Raw genomic sequence first — 15,809 nt, 5'->3', positions numbered from 1 at the left:
ATAGTGGGAGACTTTAATACCCCACTCTCACAAAGGGACAGATCATGGAAACAGAAACTGAACAATGACACTGTAAAACTAGCAGAGACTATGAACCAACTAGAATTAATAGATATCTACAGAACATATCATCCTAAAGTAAAAGAATACACCTTCGTCTCAGTACCTCACGACACCTTCTCAAAAATTGACCACATAATTGGACACAGAACAAGCCTCAATCGATATAAGAAGATTGAAATACTCCCATGCATCCTCTCCGATCACTATGGTCTAAGGGTAGTCTTGAACAACAACAAAGACAATAAAAAGCCCGCATACACATGGAAACTAAACAATGCTCAGAAAAACAATAGCAGGGTCAAAGAAGAAATAAAGAAAGAAATTAAGGATTTTCTAGAATTAAATGAAAACGAAAACACAACATACCCAAACCTATGGGATGCAATGAAATCAGTACTGAGAGGAAAACTCATAGCCCTGAGTGCTTCCAAAAAGAAACTGCAGAGAGCACACATCAGCAACTTAACAGCACAGCTAAAAGCTCTAGAACAAAAGGAAGCAGATACACCCAAGTGGAGTAGATGGCAAAAAAAAAAAATCAATCTTAGGGCAGATATAAACCAAATAGAAACAAAAAGAACCACTGAAAGAATCAACAAAATCAAGAGCTGGTTCTTTGAGAAAATGAACAAGAATGATAAACCCCTAACCAGACTACCTAGAGGGCAAAGAGAGAGTGTCCAAATTAACAAAATCAGAAAGAAAAGTGGAGACATAACAACTGAAACTGAGGAAATTCAAGAAATCATCAGATCCTACTACAAAAGCCTATACTCCACAAAGTTGGAAAATTTATAGAAATGGATGAATTCCTAGACAGATACAAATCCTAAAGTTACACCGGGACCAGGTAATCCATTTGAATAATCCCATAACACCTAAAATAATAGAAAAAGTCATCAAAAGCCTCCCAACCAAAAAAAAAAAAGCCCAGGTCCAAACGGGTTCAGTGCAGAATTTTATCAGAAATTTATTGCTGGCATAACACCAATATTCTCCAAACTATTCCACAAGATAGAATCAGATGGAATACTACCTAACTCATTTTTTGAGGCTACAATAACTCTCGTTCCTAAACCACACAAACACCCTACAAGGAAAGAGAACTTCAGACCAATCTCACTTATGAACATTGATGCAAAAATACTCAATAAAATCCTTGCAAACCGAATCCAAGAACACATCAAAACGATCATTCACCATGACCAAGTAGGCTTCATTTCTGGGATGCAGGGATGGTATAAGGAAATCCATCAACGTAATCCACCATATAAACAAACTCAAAGAACAAAATCACATGGTCATCTTACTAGATGCTGAAAAAGCATTTGACAAAATTCAACACCCCTTCATGTTAAAAGTCTTAGAAAAAACAGGAATGAAAGGTCCATACCTAAACATAATAAAAGAATACTCATAATAATAATATAGCAAACCAACAGCCAACATCAAACTTAATGGTGGGAAACTTGAAGCAATCCCACTAAAATCAGGGACTCGACAAGGCTGCCCACTCTCCCCCTACCTATTCAACACAGTACTGGACGTTCTAGCTGGAGCAATTAGACAGTAAAAGGAAATCAAAGGGATACAAATCGGAAACAAATAAGTAAAAACATCACTTTTTGCAGATGACATGATAGTGTACTTAAGTGACCCCAAAAATTTCACCAGAGAACTCCTCCAGCTGATAAACAAGTTCAGCAAAGTGGCGGGATATAAAATTAACTCAAACAAATCAGTAGCCTTCCTATATTCAAAGGACAAACATGTGGAGAAAGAATTAAGGGAAAAATACCCTTCACAATAGTCACAAAAACTATGAAATACCTTGGTATGACTCTAATTAAGCAAGTAAAGGAACTGTATGAGAAGAACTTCAAACCTCTAAAGAAGGAAATCGAGGAAGATCTCAGAAAATGGAAAGATCTTCTATGCTCATGGATTGGAAGGATCAACATTTTAAAAATGGCCATCTTACCAAAAGTAATCTACAGTTTCAATGCAATCCCCATAAAAATTCCAACCCAGTTCTTCATTGAGTTGAAAAGATTAATGTGCAATTTTATGTGGAATAACAAAAGACATAGAATAGCAAAATCCATCCTCAACAACAAGAAAACATCTCCGGGAATCACTATCCCTGACCTCAAGCTATATTACAAAGCAATTGTGCTGAAAATCGCATGGTACTGGTACAGAAATAGGCACATGGATCAATGGAATAGAATAGATGATCCAGAAATGAGCCCTCACGTATATGGTCAACTGATTTTGACAAAGGAGCTTTGAACATCCAATGGAAAAAGGACAGCCTATTCATCAAATTGTGTTGGTCCAACTGTCACTCAGCATGCAGAAGAATGGATATAGACTCTTTTTTATCTCCTTGTACAAAGCTCAAGTGTAAGTGGATCAAAGATCTCTACATTAAACCAGACACACTGAAACTATTAGATGAGAAAGTAGGAAAAACCTTAGAACACACAGGCACAGGAGAAATTTTCCTTAACAGAGCACCCATGGCTCGAGCTCTAAGGTTAAAGTTTGACAAATGGGACTTAATGAGATCGCAAAGTTTCTGTAAGATAAGGACGCTGTCAAGAAAACAAAATGGCAGCCAACAGTGTGGGAGAAGATTTTTACCAACCTCACCTCAGATAGAGGCCTAATATCCAAGGTATAAAAAGAACTTTAAATAGCTAGACAACAGCAAATCCAACAACCCTATTAAAAATGGGGTACAGAGCTAAACAAAAAGTTCTCAATTGAGGAATATAGATTTGCTGAGCAGCATCTAAGGAAGTCCTTGACATCATTAACACACTTTAATCCACATGCAATAAATGTAACCTTGCTATGTAAATGAGTACATATGAAACTTTTTTTTAAAGGTAACAATGGCCTAGGGTTATTGCCAAATGTTAAGCTAATGCAGGGGATCCAGGCTCGTCCTTGGTTTCTGGAATATCACAAGCGTAAGTGACTCAGGTGAGTACTCTGCCCAGAGTCCATGTTCCAACAAATCTTTCTTCCCTCATGCCCGTGTAGTTTCATGTCTTGAGACGTTCATACTATTCATATATTTGACTTGAGATAGTATTTTTATATGTACCAGGCTGACACTCTTGCAACCTGCTGGCATTGATCTTCAGCTTAAAGGCTTTCTATCCTTCTTTACATTTCTATACATATTACATTTTCTTTTTTCTTGGAGCCTCCCTTTGCCTCATTTGTCTCTCTGATATTTTCTAGTTTATTATGCTGCTTTTGCCAATTAAAAATAATCTGCCATCCCAAATCCAGGCTGTGCTCCGTGATGTCAAGATGATCTGCTTTTCTTATTTTCAAAAATCCCATATTTCTAAAACCTGGGATGGGGGATTCTAAAATAAATACTTGAAACTGAATGCCATGCCCCAACATCTTTCTTCTTATTGGAGACGTTATGAAATAAAGGATCTAAATTTACAACCAGTTTACCTCCTGGCATATTTGCTCATCTATTTAATTAATACTACACTCTTGTCTGCTTGCTTCCTGTCCTAAGTATGCCATGCTACATTTAAACAGAAGATTTAAGTGAATTATTGACCTTTATATAAGTATCTCTTAAAGAGCTTCAGTGTGTATATCATAAAACCAATAGATATATTGCTTCATGGGGATCTAGATTCAGATCCAATATAATGTGCATATGAAATACATGGAGGGATGCCATTTTGTTGTTTTAATACCAAATTCACACAATGCTGTAGAAAAAATCAGATTTTTCTTCTTACCTAAACTTTTCTTTTAAAATAAGAAAAGTGCCTATGCATCATACATTTAAGTGCTATAAATATATTTGTAATGTTATCTGCATGTGTGTATCCATATGTTGGTTTGTGTAATGAATAGGTATTTCCAGACACTAGAGGATGGTGTCAAATCCTTTGGACAAGAATTAAAAGCTATGGTAAATGGTTTGACCTGTGTGCTGGTCAAACCAAGATGCATTGCAAAATAGTATGTTCACTTAGCTGCTGCATCATCTCTTCAGCCATATATATATGGTATTTTTTGGTTGCATTCATGAAAGTGAAGATAAGTCAATGTTGCTGAAGATGGCACACACTACAGGTATATGATTTAGAAGAATCAAGTTAGAACTAACCTGGAAATCTCATCCTTGAGGACTCTATTCTCACAAAATAACGAAGGTGCTATACAAGGTATTCAATGAAATGCAATAGGTCATAGTACATACCTATAAAAAAAAATCTATGAACCAAAAAATGACTTAACTGGCAGGGTATCTACAGTAGTGCAACACTGGTGATTTTAGCTCAGAGATAACCAACAATTGCCCAATTGCTTTTGAGATAATAGAATTAATGCTTTTTACTGTAAAGTTTGCCAAGTAACCTTAGCAACAGGTTTCATAGAAATTGGAGAGTAAGCTGGTATTACAATTTCCTGAAATTAATACAATTTCTAACCATATTCTGAATTCATATTTTTGTAACAATGGGTAAATGTAGGTCTTTTGCTGATAAAAAGATGCTTCTTTTGGAACTAGAGGTGAACTAGTGCAGAGATCTTCAACTGGTCAAATGCAGAGAACACTTGTCTCTGGAGTGTCCGGCCCTGACTGATAAATCTGAATTGCAACCCCTACCACTTCTCAGAAAATCATCAAAGAGGAAAAGAAAAAATATGGAAGAACCATAAGACCAATATGGCTGCTTCAAGATATTGTCACATGGACATAATGATGCTAATGTATTAGTAAAATCTCAACAATATGATTGCACAAAACAGATTGCACAAAACAGACTGTTATACTGACATCTGTTGACGTGGCAATGTGGACATGGGGAATTTCATTTGGTGTTACACTGAAGAAGAGGTCAGTGGCTCCTTAATCAGTTTTCTTCTCTACAGTTAAGTTTCTGCATAGGCTGTTCAACCGCAAGTTGTCAGGACTGAATGTGTGTGTGTGTGTGTGTGTGTGTGTGTGTGTGTGTGTGTGTGTAAGAGCAACAGTAAATGGAATCATTACTGTAAGAAATATCATACACTCACAGACACATGTGTGACAGGTTTATAGATATGGTACCAATTTAGAAAGTGATCATGAATTTATGAGGGAGAAGGAAGTCTTGAAAGGAGTTGGAAAGATGATAGTGTGTATACTATAGTATACACACTATGCATAGAGTACTATAGATAAAGCATTTGTGTATACAGTTTTAAATGAATTACATATGACAAAATAATAAAATTAACTATGTTTCATGTTAACTTTCATGACTGTAGTCTTCATTTTTTAACATAAAAAATCTTGTTTTCTGTTCTCACATACACAACTGTAAATATTGAACCTTACATAGGACAGAACGATAAATATTCTCTCTAACATGGGACCATGCATTCCCCAGATCACTGTGGTGACTTTACACCAGTCTCCTAATTCACATAGTGTTTGTTTTATTCTCTCTTTGTCAGAACACACAATAGTGCATATAACTAAAATATAAATTAATTACAACTTCCTATGCTTGATAAACTGTTTCATAATATAATTTTAAAATATGAAATTTATTTATTTTTTAATCATTTCTGAAAGTTCTTAAGTCTATAAATTTCATGAATATGCTTTTTAAGTCAGTCATGGAAGCCAGTTTCTTTAGGTTTTCTTTTTCTAAGTGTGAGAATTTATCTCAATAGAATACAGTACTAATGACTATGCCTGCCCTTTATATAAACGTATTTTGAGGGATTTTTTTCCATTACTTGGCTCTAGGTTCTAAAGATATTCACTCAACCAACAAAAATAATTTTAGCTTTGATAATAAATATGCCAAGTGTTATCATTAAAGCTTCAGTTTTTGGACCAAATAATGTAGAAATAATAATAAACAATATTTACTTTTTCTTCAATTGTAAATCAATCTTTAAAAATATGAAATGTATGCACATATGTCTGTACATATGATTATAGGTGCTTAAAGATGTCAAATGGGACTTGATTCCTTTAGTAAAGGAGTAACTTACAATTGTAGGACACCAAATAGGATGCTGGGAATTCAACTCAGTTCCTCTACAAAATCAGCAAGTACTCAGTTGCTAAGCCATCCCTCCTGCCATTCTATCTACAAAGTCTTGGTCTCGGGTTGATGTTTATAAACAACTTGACATAAACAAGAAGACTTGATGGTAGGGACTTGAGTATTTTGTGCTCATACAAAAAATATGAGAAACATAGAGGGAGAGAATTACAAACTGAGTTACCTTAGGATTATGACCCAAACCTAAACTAATTTTCTAAATTAAATTTTATAAAGCATACATACAATATTTGAAATTAAAAATTAAATATATTTATAAAATTAAATTTAGCTAAAACTATACACTGCTAGAGAAATGGCTCAGTATTTAAGAGCACTTGTTATTCTGTCAGATAACCCAAGTTCAGTTCCTAATGCCAAAGTTTCTCAGCTTACAACCACTTGTAGCTTCAACTTACAGAACCTGACACATATATTTCTAACCTTCACAGGTACCTGTACACAAAGAACATTTAGACAAACATATAAAAATAAAAATAAATATTTAAAAATTAATATAGTTAATCTATAATTTTATTATGACAGAATAGTTGTATCATGCATTTATATGTAAGTATTTGGTGTAGATCATGCATCAGAGATTATGGTACTAAAAAAGGTTTATTCCCTCTTTCTCTGTCTCTCTCTCTCAATCTTCATCTCCCCTCTCCTTCCTTCTCCCTCCTTTTCCCTTCCTCTCCCTTCCTCTCCCTTCCTCTTCCTTTCTCCCTTCCCCCTCCTTCCCTCTTTCTCTCTCCCTTTTTATCCCTCTTTTTCTTTCTCTATTTCACTCTCTTATTTCTATATACTTGAACTACTTTAGCGACTGAATGATCAATGTGATAAAGCCAAGATGAAAATTACCACAATTTATAAGCCCATATGCATTTCTTCGCAGACAAATTTAAATTTCTAAGTATAATCAAAAATATAATTAGAGTCAATTAACAAAGTAAAGGATGCATACCATGAAAGCACAAATAAACCCTGAAACACCTGTAAATTAGCTCAGAATTACAGCATCATTTTTATGCTCTTAAAAGAAACTTAAAATGAAAATGGTAGAAAATTGTTGCAGAATCCAATAATGGAATGATTATCTGGACTGGGTAGGACTCTAAGAAACATTAAGAGGAAAGAAAAGTCTGTATTTCTGCAATTGTAGTGTGATATCTGAGACTAAGTAGAGGAAGAAGGCATACCAAAAATATCAGAAAGTACTTATTGATTATACAGTGGCTGATTTATCTCAGTCAACACATGTTAAAATTGATTTTAGTTTCTGGTTTTCTGGAGAAATTATGATGGCATTTGAAAGTGCCATTCACAATTGCAAGTGGATGAATATTATTGGGTAGAAAATGTCATCTTATTTTAGATTGTCTACTGGTTTATAGAGTGTGGACAGGCACTTTCATCTTCATAATTAGAAGGTGAAGTGTTAACTCAATGCCATCTACTAAGATAATTACATACAATGTCCATTATCAGCCTTCACATTGGCACTGTCAGGGTGATAAGCATTGTTATCACTAAAGACTGGAATAAACAACTCAAAGACAGATATCTTGTTCTGAGTAAGGAATTCACTAGTAATGATAATCACTCTAAAAAGAACAGTGTGAAGAAACAGACTGCACTTGTATATCACTTATTGGAAGAGAATATGACATGGGAAATACACTTTTAGGTTATCTTGTTAGAAGGAGAATATCATAGAGCCAAGCTATAGAAACCACAATGACTACCATGTCACTGGGTTACCAGATGATAAGAGTATATGGGGCTACTGTTTTATAGAGGATCAGCCATTGGCAAAGCAGATGGTGGTATTTAGAAAAAACTGTCCCTGTCGTTCTGTATGGACTTGGTTGGGGTCACATTTACTCTCAGACTGAAGTCTAGAAATGAACATAATGAAGAAAATGCATCTTCTAGGGTACACTCAAAGAGTGTGTTTTAATGAATGTTTTCTATATAAGTTTTGTTCAGTATAAGTATTACTTAATCAAACCAGTATTCCACTTACTATCACATTTCTAGTTATTTACCTTAATTCACAATCATTCAAAAGATCTCTCAAATGCCATGCTTTAATATTTGCATTTATTTTTCTTCTCCAGTCAGAACAAATTCAGAAAAAAAAATACTAGTAATAAGAAACAAAAGTAAGAGACGAGGAAAAGATAGAATCAACCTGCCATAATAGGTGCACAATTTACTTATATCTGGTTACCTTCTTTGTCAGCCTGTCAGAGTTCCTAGATGTCTAACGGCTCATTATATTAAATTATATATATATTAATGCATATGATTTATAATTGCATATATATATTCAAACAATTATTTTAAAGAGGCAGTGAGTTTGAAAGACAGCAAGAGAAGTGAGGCTTTGAAGGACAACAAAGGAAGGAGGAATGATGTGATTACCTTATGATCTCAGAAACAGAATAGTTTTTGTAAAAAGAGCACATGCTGTTTTTATAGAGGGCTCAGTTTTGAAGTCCAGAACCTGCTATTTGTGATGCCTGTACCTCTCACAACTGCCTTTGTGCTTTCATTTCAGACCCAAGTATTAACTATTTGAGGCAAAGAGCAAATATATGATGCCCTTGTTATTATTCTGAGTCTCTTTTTGACCTATTATTTGGGATTCTTTAATTTAATCTGATGATCTTGATATAGATCTTCTTTAATACTTTGAGATATGGTGAATGATCCATCATGAGTTGACTCTATCTCTACCTCAATTTATGTTACTGTTGGTACACACTTGTTTTATGTGCAACTTCTGATTTTCATGAATGAAACTGTTTTGCCATTTGAAACAAAACAACATTAACATAAAACTTAAAACTTAGAAACTACAAGTGGAAGCAGAGGGAAGTATTTTAAATCACCTACAGAAATTCAAGTTCAAGAAAGGCCAGCATAGAAGAGTGTGGAATGGTACAAAGCTTCTGTAACCTAGAGGTAATAAGAATCCTAGTAGCTGCCACCTGTAATAGCTTGTATTATGGAGGCTGAGGCAAGAGGATTGTTCTAAGTTTGAAATGATCCTGAGCTACACAGTAAGTGCATTGGTAGCCTGAAAAATAAAAATAAAACCTACTCACCAGTATTGTACTAACAAATTAACTAAATACCATCTGCATATAAGAACTAGCTAACTAATTAACTATCTCTTGTCCATAAGAACTATCTTCTGTACAACAGAACAATCAAGAACCTATTGGTGCATTGGGATAAAGCCATAATGTAAAAACATCTACTAAACACAAAAAAAGCATATGTAAGTGTTGAAAATTTTTATCAATGAGAGAAATTCAAATTGAAACATGCTGAGATTGTATCTCCCCTTGGAAAGGATGGCTATCAATCATCCGTAAATGAACAATAACACACACTGATGAGATTCAGGCATAACCAGACCCTCATTTACAGCTGATGGGATGTAAGTTATTACATCTATTTTAGAAATTAGTATAAGTTCTCTGGTAGAATATTGGGGGTCACTTAAGCATACTATCATGTCATCTGCAGATAGTGATATTTTGACTTCTTCCTTTCCAATTTGTATCCCTTTAAATTCCTTTTGCTGTCTAATTGCTCTGACCAGGACTTCCAGTAGACCTACAATTCACACACACACACACACACACACACACACACACACACACACACACACACACTTTAATTTTACACAATTCTATAGAAGAATGACATCATATTTATAAAAAAAAATGGACTGACCTGCAGAATATTATATTAAATGAAACATTCCAGGCTCAGAAAAAAAGCATTACATAAAATGAGGTTGAGGGGTCCATATGATAATAAAGTGAGGTTAATAAAGATATTGCAGAGGAAACTGAAAAGGCAAGTTATGGTCAAAGAGTAAATATGATCTTAGTACCTTATATAATCATCCAGAAGTATCATAAAAAAAATCTCTTCCTTCGTATCGCTAATGCACATGATTTAAAATTTGTTCTTTTCAGTTCAAAACAATGGAATTAAATTATGGATAAGATAACCTACTTGTCCCTAGAAAATCAAATGTCAGAACTTGACTGAATTAGTGAATTACTGAATCACATAATCTTCTACCTGGAACTAAGCTTGCTTGGAGTTGAAAGGCATGCTTAATAGGAATTTCATATGAAGCACATTATTTATCTTTCAAAGAGACACTAACAAGCCAAGAATATGAAAAGACACAAGTGTGAATTAAGTATTCATTAAATCTGGCCTGTGGGGGATTGCTGCTTTGTAATGCACCTCTGATTTCACAGGCCTTTAATTGTGTACGTAATGAAGTGTTATTAAAATTTTAACACATAATTTCAACAAGATTCTGTGGGCTCATATTAGCTCAGCAGAAGCTCTTCTCACACCAGCACCTTTCCAGCTAATTTGTTCCTAATGTAAGTAAATAAAGTTACTCTTTAAGCAAACTTATCAACTCCTACCAAAGTTTATAGTAATGGGATAAAGGAGAACCAAAATGCTCAAGATATCAAGTACACCAAGGTAACGACACAGTTTCAGATATAAAGATTCTTTCTTACTTAACCTTGTATCATTATCTCCTTGGAACCCAAGAACTGGGTGCCTAAGTACAACTTGGCTGAAGATCAGAGACAGACTATTGGTTGGTAAATTGTGCAGGTCCAATTTCCTCCTTCCCTCTAGAATGCAAATTTGTTTCAGTCTGAACATCCATTTCAAGAAACTAGAGAAAATGTTGGTATCACCCAACTATGTCTGTTGCTACCATTTTAGAGTAGTTATAATAGGTCACCCCCCGCCATTTTTTTTTTCTACAATAGGAATGGAAACTGAGGCCTTGGAGCGCTTGGCAAACCCTGTAAGGCTAGACTGCACCTCAGGGCCAGAGTCTCACATTCTGAGAAATTTCACAATGACTAAATCTGCAGCTCCTTTTGTGCATGTGTTTTTGTCTGTGTGTATGCATTTATGGTGGAGGTCAAGGTCTACATCGGGAGTTTTTCATTGCTCTCAATACTGTTTTAAAAGAAAGACTATCGCACGGAAATACGAGCCCACTGATTGGACAGAGCCCCTGGCCAGTGAGATTCAGAAATCCCTGTCTCCACTTTGCTAGTGCTCCCCATCATCATTCCTAGCTTTATAATGTGTCCTTGAGATCTACACTCAGGTCTCCTTGCCTGTGCTGCAAGCACTTTATTTCCTAAGCCTTGTCATCAGCCCCATATGTAGTTTTAATGCCAGCCAACTCACTGGAAAAGAGAAGTAAGTTGAATCATATTCCAGTATCTAAAATAATTTCAAATGGAACAGTCCTTTATTTTTTATTAAACAAAAATAACACTGTGCCGTAGAAGAACACAATATAAAGAAAACATTTTGATCCATGATTGAAAGCGTCAGATGATATCTTAGTCCTCCCTATCCTTTCTGGTTTGCTTGAATTCAATTTTCCACTTTTGTATCAACAATTAAATTTCATCCACAGCCTAAATAAATACATTTTTCTTATGTCTGTATGATGGATTAGTTCCTGGTTCTCTGGATAAATGGTGCCAGTAAGTGTAATAATATGTAGCAAGGCTGTGTAGGGATGACAAGGGAAGACATTCCAAATGCTAGAGTCATGGATTAACGGCAAACTTCTGACTTTCTGTCCGATATTAGTAATGTGGACTCATAAACTTTTGAAATATGGATGATGATAAAATATGGATAGAACGGTGTACTAATAACATTGTCAGAAAATGTCATGAGCTATATAAATCAACTTGGAGAGAGCTACATCCTATTAAGAGTGTTTTAGTGGGTATCAAAGGAGAGGGGTGTTTTGCATACCTGAACACCATCATTGTATTGCTTTAAGGTTCTAATTGACTCCACCCTCTGACTACCTATTCATTTATGAAAAGCAAATGTAATTATTTTATTGTTTTTAATGTACATGTGTACATATGTATCAGTATGTACACTCATGGATGTCTGCATATTTGTGTGTGTAAACATCTTGAGATCTGAGGTCAATTCAGGTGTCTTCATCAATTTCTTGCCATCTAATTATTATTATTATTATTATTACTATTATTATTATTATTATTATTATTATATTATTTATTATTATTATTTTGTGAGACAGGGTCTCTGATTAAATTCGGCACTCACCAGTCACCTGGGGTGTATGCCTGGTGAATTCAAAGCATCTTCATATCTGCACATCTTTGACTCGGCATTTTACTTGGGTGCTGAAGATCTTAACTCAGGTACTGCAAACACCTTATCCACTAAGCCATGCCCTCAGTGCCAAACTAATTTCTTCAGTGATTATTACTAAGAATATCTATATGGGGCTGTGTCATTGGCTTTAAGAACACACAGATAAGACATGCCACACAGCCTCATCAGGAGAAGGCAAGAAGACAAGAATATTACAGTGAGCAAAATGGACTCTCACTGCTTAAGCAGGCCAAGTAAAAACAGAGCACAAGGATGAATGAACAGTAGTTTCAGTTCCTTTCACTTGCAGTTTGTTTCTCAGATATTTTTCTCCATCATCAGGTCTCTCCATCTACATTTACAATCCTCACCCACTGAATTTTACCCATCTTCATTTCATTGCGTTTGGCATGAAGATTCTGTTTAAAGTGTACCAGCTGTATGCATGTATTATACTAAACATACAAGAAATGCAGAAATAAAAAGTAGTTTTCAGGTTGTGCCTCTTTCCCTCCTACTGGCTGATAATCTATGTTTATATCATCTGTGTCACAGAACCTGTTCCAATGCACTACATTTTATAGTTGGTCAGCTAAATTCACAAGTTGTTAAAAGCACAGGAAAATTTCAAGGTTGTTTTATAAAGCGATAAACTATCTTACTCAATAAATAAAAACACAGTTGGAGTACAGGACACTATACTAAATGAATCCACATTCACAGCGAGAATCTAGAGAGCTTTGCTCTCTCTGCATACAAACACCAGTTATCCATTACTATGTGTTTTTAACCATCTTTTTGAAGGAGCTGCTTTAAGAGAGAAAATGTGTTAGTCATGTTATGAATATCCTAGGTCTGTCTCCTCAATCAATATTCTAGGACACACAGGAGTAATTTTGAACTATTGGAAGCAAGGGAGCACTGGGAGCAATAAACCTACTTGGAAATAATGCTTTGTTTAGCAAAAGACCTTCTGGTTGATTTAGGAAGTAAATCAGGCCTTTCTGGAAAAATGAGTCTCATGCAGTGAGTACCTCAGGCATGACTCTGTTGGGCAGCAACCAGGGAGTTCTACTTGCTATGAATGGAGTCAGAAGACAAGTGATGGTAATTAGAGAAAGGCAATGGTTTTTATGCCCTTACCTCTCTATTTCAAAAATCCTTTGATAAAATCAGTGTTAGTTGATGTTGTTGGACTTCCTATGGGGTTGTTATACCCTTCAGTTTTATCAATCTTTCCCTTAGCCCTTCCATAGGGAGCCCTGACCTCCATCCAATAATGGGATGTAGATATGTGCACTTGTTTTTGTCAGCAGCTGATAGAGTCCCTCAGAACACAACCATGTTAAGCTCTTCTCTACTAACGAAACACAGGATCAATAGTAGTATCAGGGTTTAGTCTCAATTCATAGGATAGATCCCAAGTTAAGGCAATCACTGGACAGCCTTTTCTTCAATTTATGCACCCTTTCATGCTTGAATTTCTTTTAGACAGTCCTGCAAGTATTCCTGATCCCAGTTCTCTAGAGGCCCGCACACACATAAATATTATAAAATACCTTGGTGTGACCCTAACTAAGCAAGTGAAAGATCTGTATGACAAAAGCTTCAAATCTCTGAAGAAGAAAATTGAAGAAATCTCAGAAGATGGAAAGATCTTTCATGCTCCTTGGTTGAAAGGTTTTTAAATAAAGTTGTAAGAGAGGAAAAAAAAAAAGGATCAACACTGTAAAATTGGCCATTTTACCAAAAGGAATCTACAGATTTAATGCAATCCCCATCAAAATTATAATTCAATTCTTCATATAGTTGGAAAGATTAATTTCTTTGATTTCCTTGGGAGTAGTTTTTCTTTTTGTGTTAGAGTATTTTTTTATCTTATGTAGGGCTTGATTAGTGGAAAATATTGTATAAATTTTATTTTGTCATGGAATATCTTAGTTTCTCCATTTATGGTAAATTAAAGTTGTGTTGGCTATCGTAGCCTTAGCTGTCATATTTTGTTCTCTTAGGGTCTTATACATCTTTACTAGATCGTGTGGCTTTTAGAATCTCTGTTGAGAAGTCTAGAGTAATTGATTGGTCTGCCTTCATATGTTACTTGACCTTTTTCCCGTATCCCTTTTAATGTTTTTCCATTGTCCTGTGCATTTGGTGATTTGATTATTATGTGACAGAAGGAATTTTTTTCTCATCCAATCTTTTTGGTATTCTGTAGGTTTCTTTTCTTCCTTTCTTTCTTTAAGTTGTAGAAGTTTTCTTCTATAAGTTTTGAAGATGTTTGCTGGGCATTTGATTTGGGAATCTTCACTTTCTTCTATACCTATTACTTTTAAGTTTAGTCTTTTTATTGTGTCCTGGATTTCTTGAATGCTTTGAGTTAGTAGCTTCTGGCTTTTTGTATTTTCTTTGTATTCTGTGGTATCTTCTATGCCTGAGATTTTTCTCTTCTCTTTTATTCTGTTGGTGATGCTTATATGTTTGACTCCTGCTCTTCCCCAACTCTTCCATCTCCAGGGTTGTCTCCTTTTGTGATTTCGTAATTGCTTCTATTTCCATGTTTAGATCTAAGACAGTTTTGGTTAATTCCTTCATCTGTTTAGTTTTGTTTATCTGTATTTCTTTAAGGGATCTATACGTTTTCTTTTTAAGGGCTTCTACTTGTTTATCTCTGTTCTCCTGTATTTCTTTAAGGAAGTTATTTATGTCCTTCTTAAACTCTTCTTTCATCTTCATAAGATGGGATTTTATATATGAATGCTACTTTTCAGGAGTGTTGGGGTATTCAGGGCTTGCTATGGTGGGAGAGCTGTATTTTGATATTGCCAAGTAGCAATGGTTTCTGTTGCTTAGTTTCTTGTGCTTGCCCCTTTTCATCTGGTTATCTATGGTGTTAAATGACTTTTCTGTCTTTGACTAGATCCTGTCCCTCCTGTGAGTCAGGGCCTCCATGGACCACAATGTCTTTGGTTGTGGGCACTGTCGAGGAGGGACTGGAGCAGAAGATCCATTCCTGGGTGCAGATGTAAACCTGGAGGAACTTGTGTCTCTAGATTGGAAGGAGTTCCTGTGTCCTCTGGGCCCTGGGTGTCCCAGTTAGACTTTGTAGTAGGGCAGGGGTTCTGGACCTCACCTGTGATCCTGGTGTGTCAGAACTCCTGGGGGGGTCAAGCTTTCTCTGGGTGTGGATGGGTTCAGGTGGCAGAGCACAGGATGTGCTTCTGGATGCAGGTCTGACAAAGAGTTATCATTTTTCAGTAATTTTCATGGAAAATTTAGATACCCAATGTATTTTTGGTGAATTAGTTATTTTATTACCAAAAGCTCAAATGGAAACATTAAATTTGCCCCACAGGTTTTGTTGTTCTTATTTGTTTGATTGTTTGATTGTTCATTTGGATAGAAGTAAGAGAATGATTATAGTTTAGA

Source organism: Micromys minutus (genome assembly GCF_963924665.1).
Source record: "Micromys minutus genome assembly, chromosome: 18".
In the NCBI taxonomy this organism is placed as follows: domain Eukaryota; kingdom Metazoa; phylum Chordata; class Mammalia; order Rodentia; family Muridae; genus Micromys; species Micromys minutus.
This window is presented reverse-complemented; position numbering follows the sequence as displayed.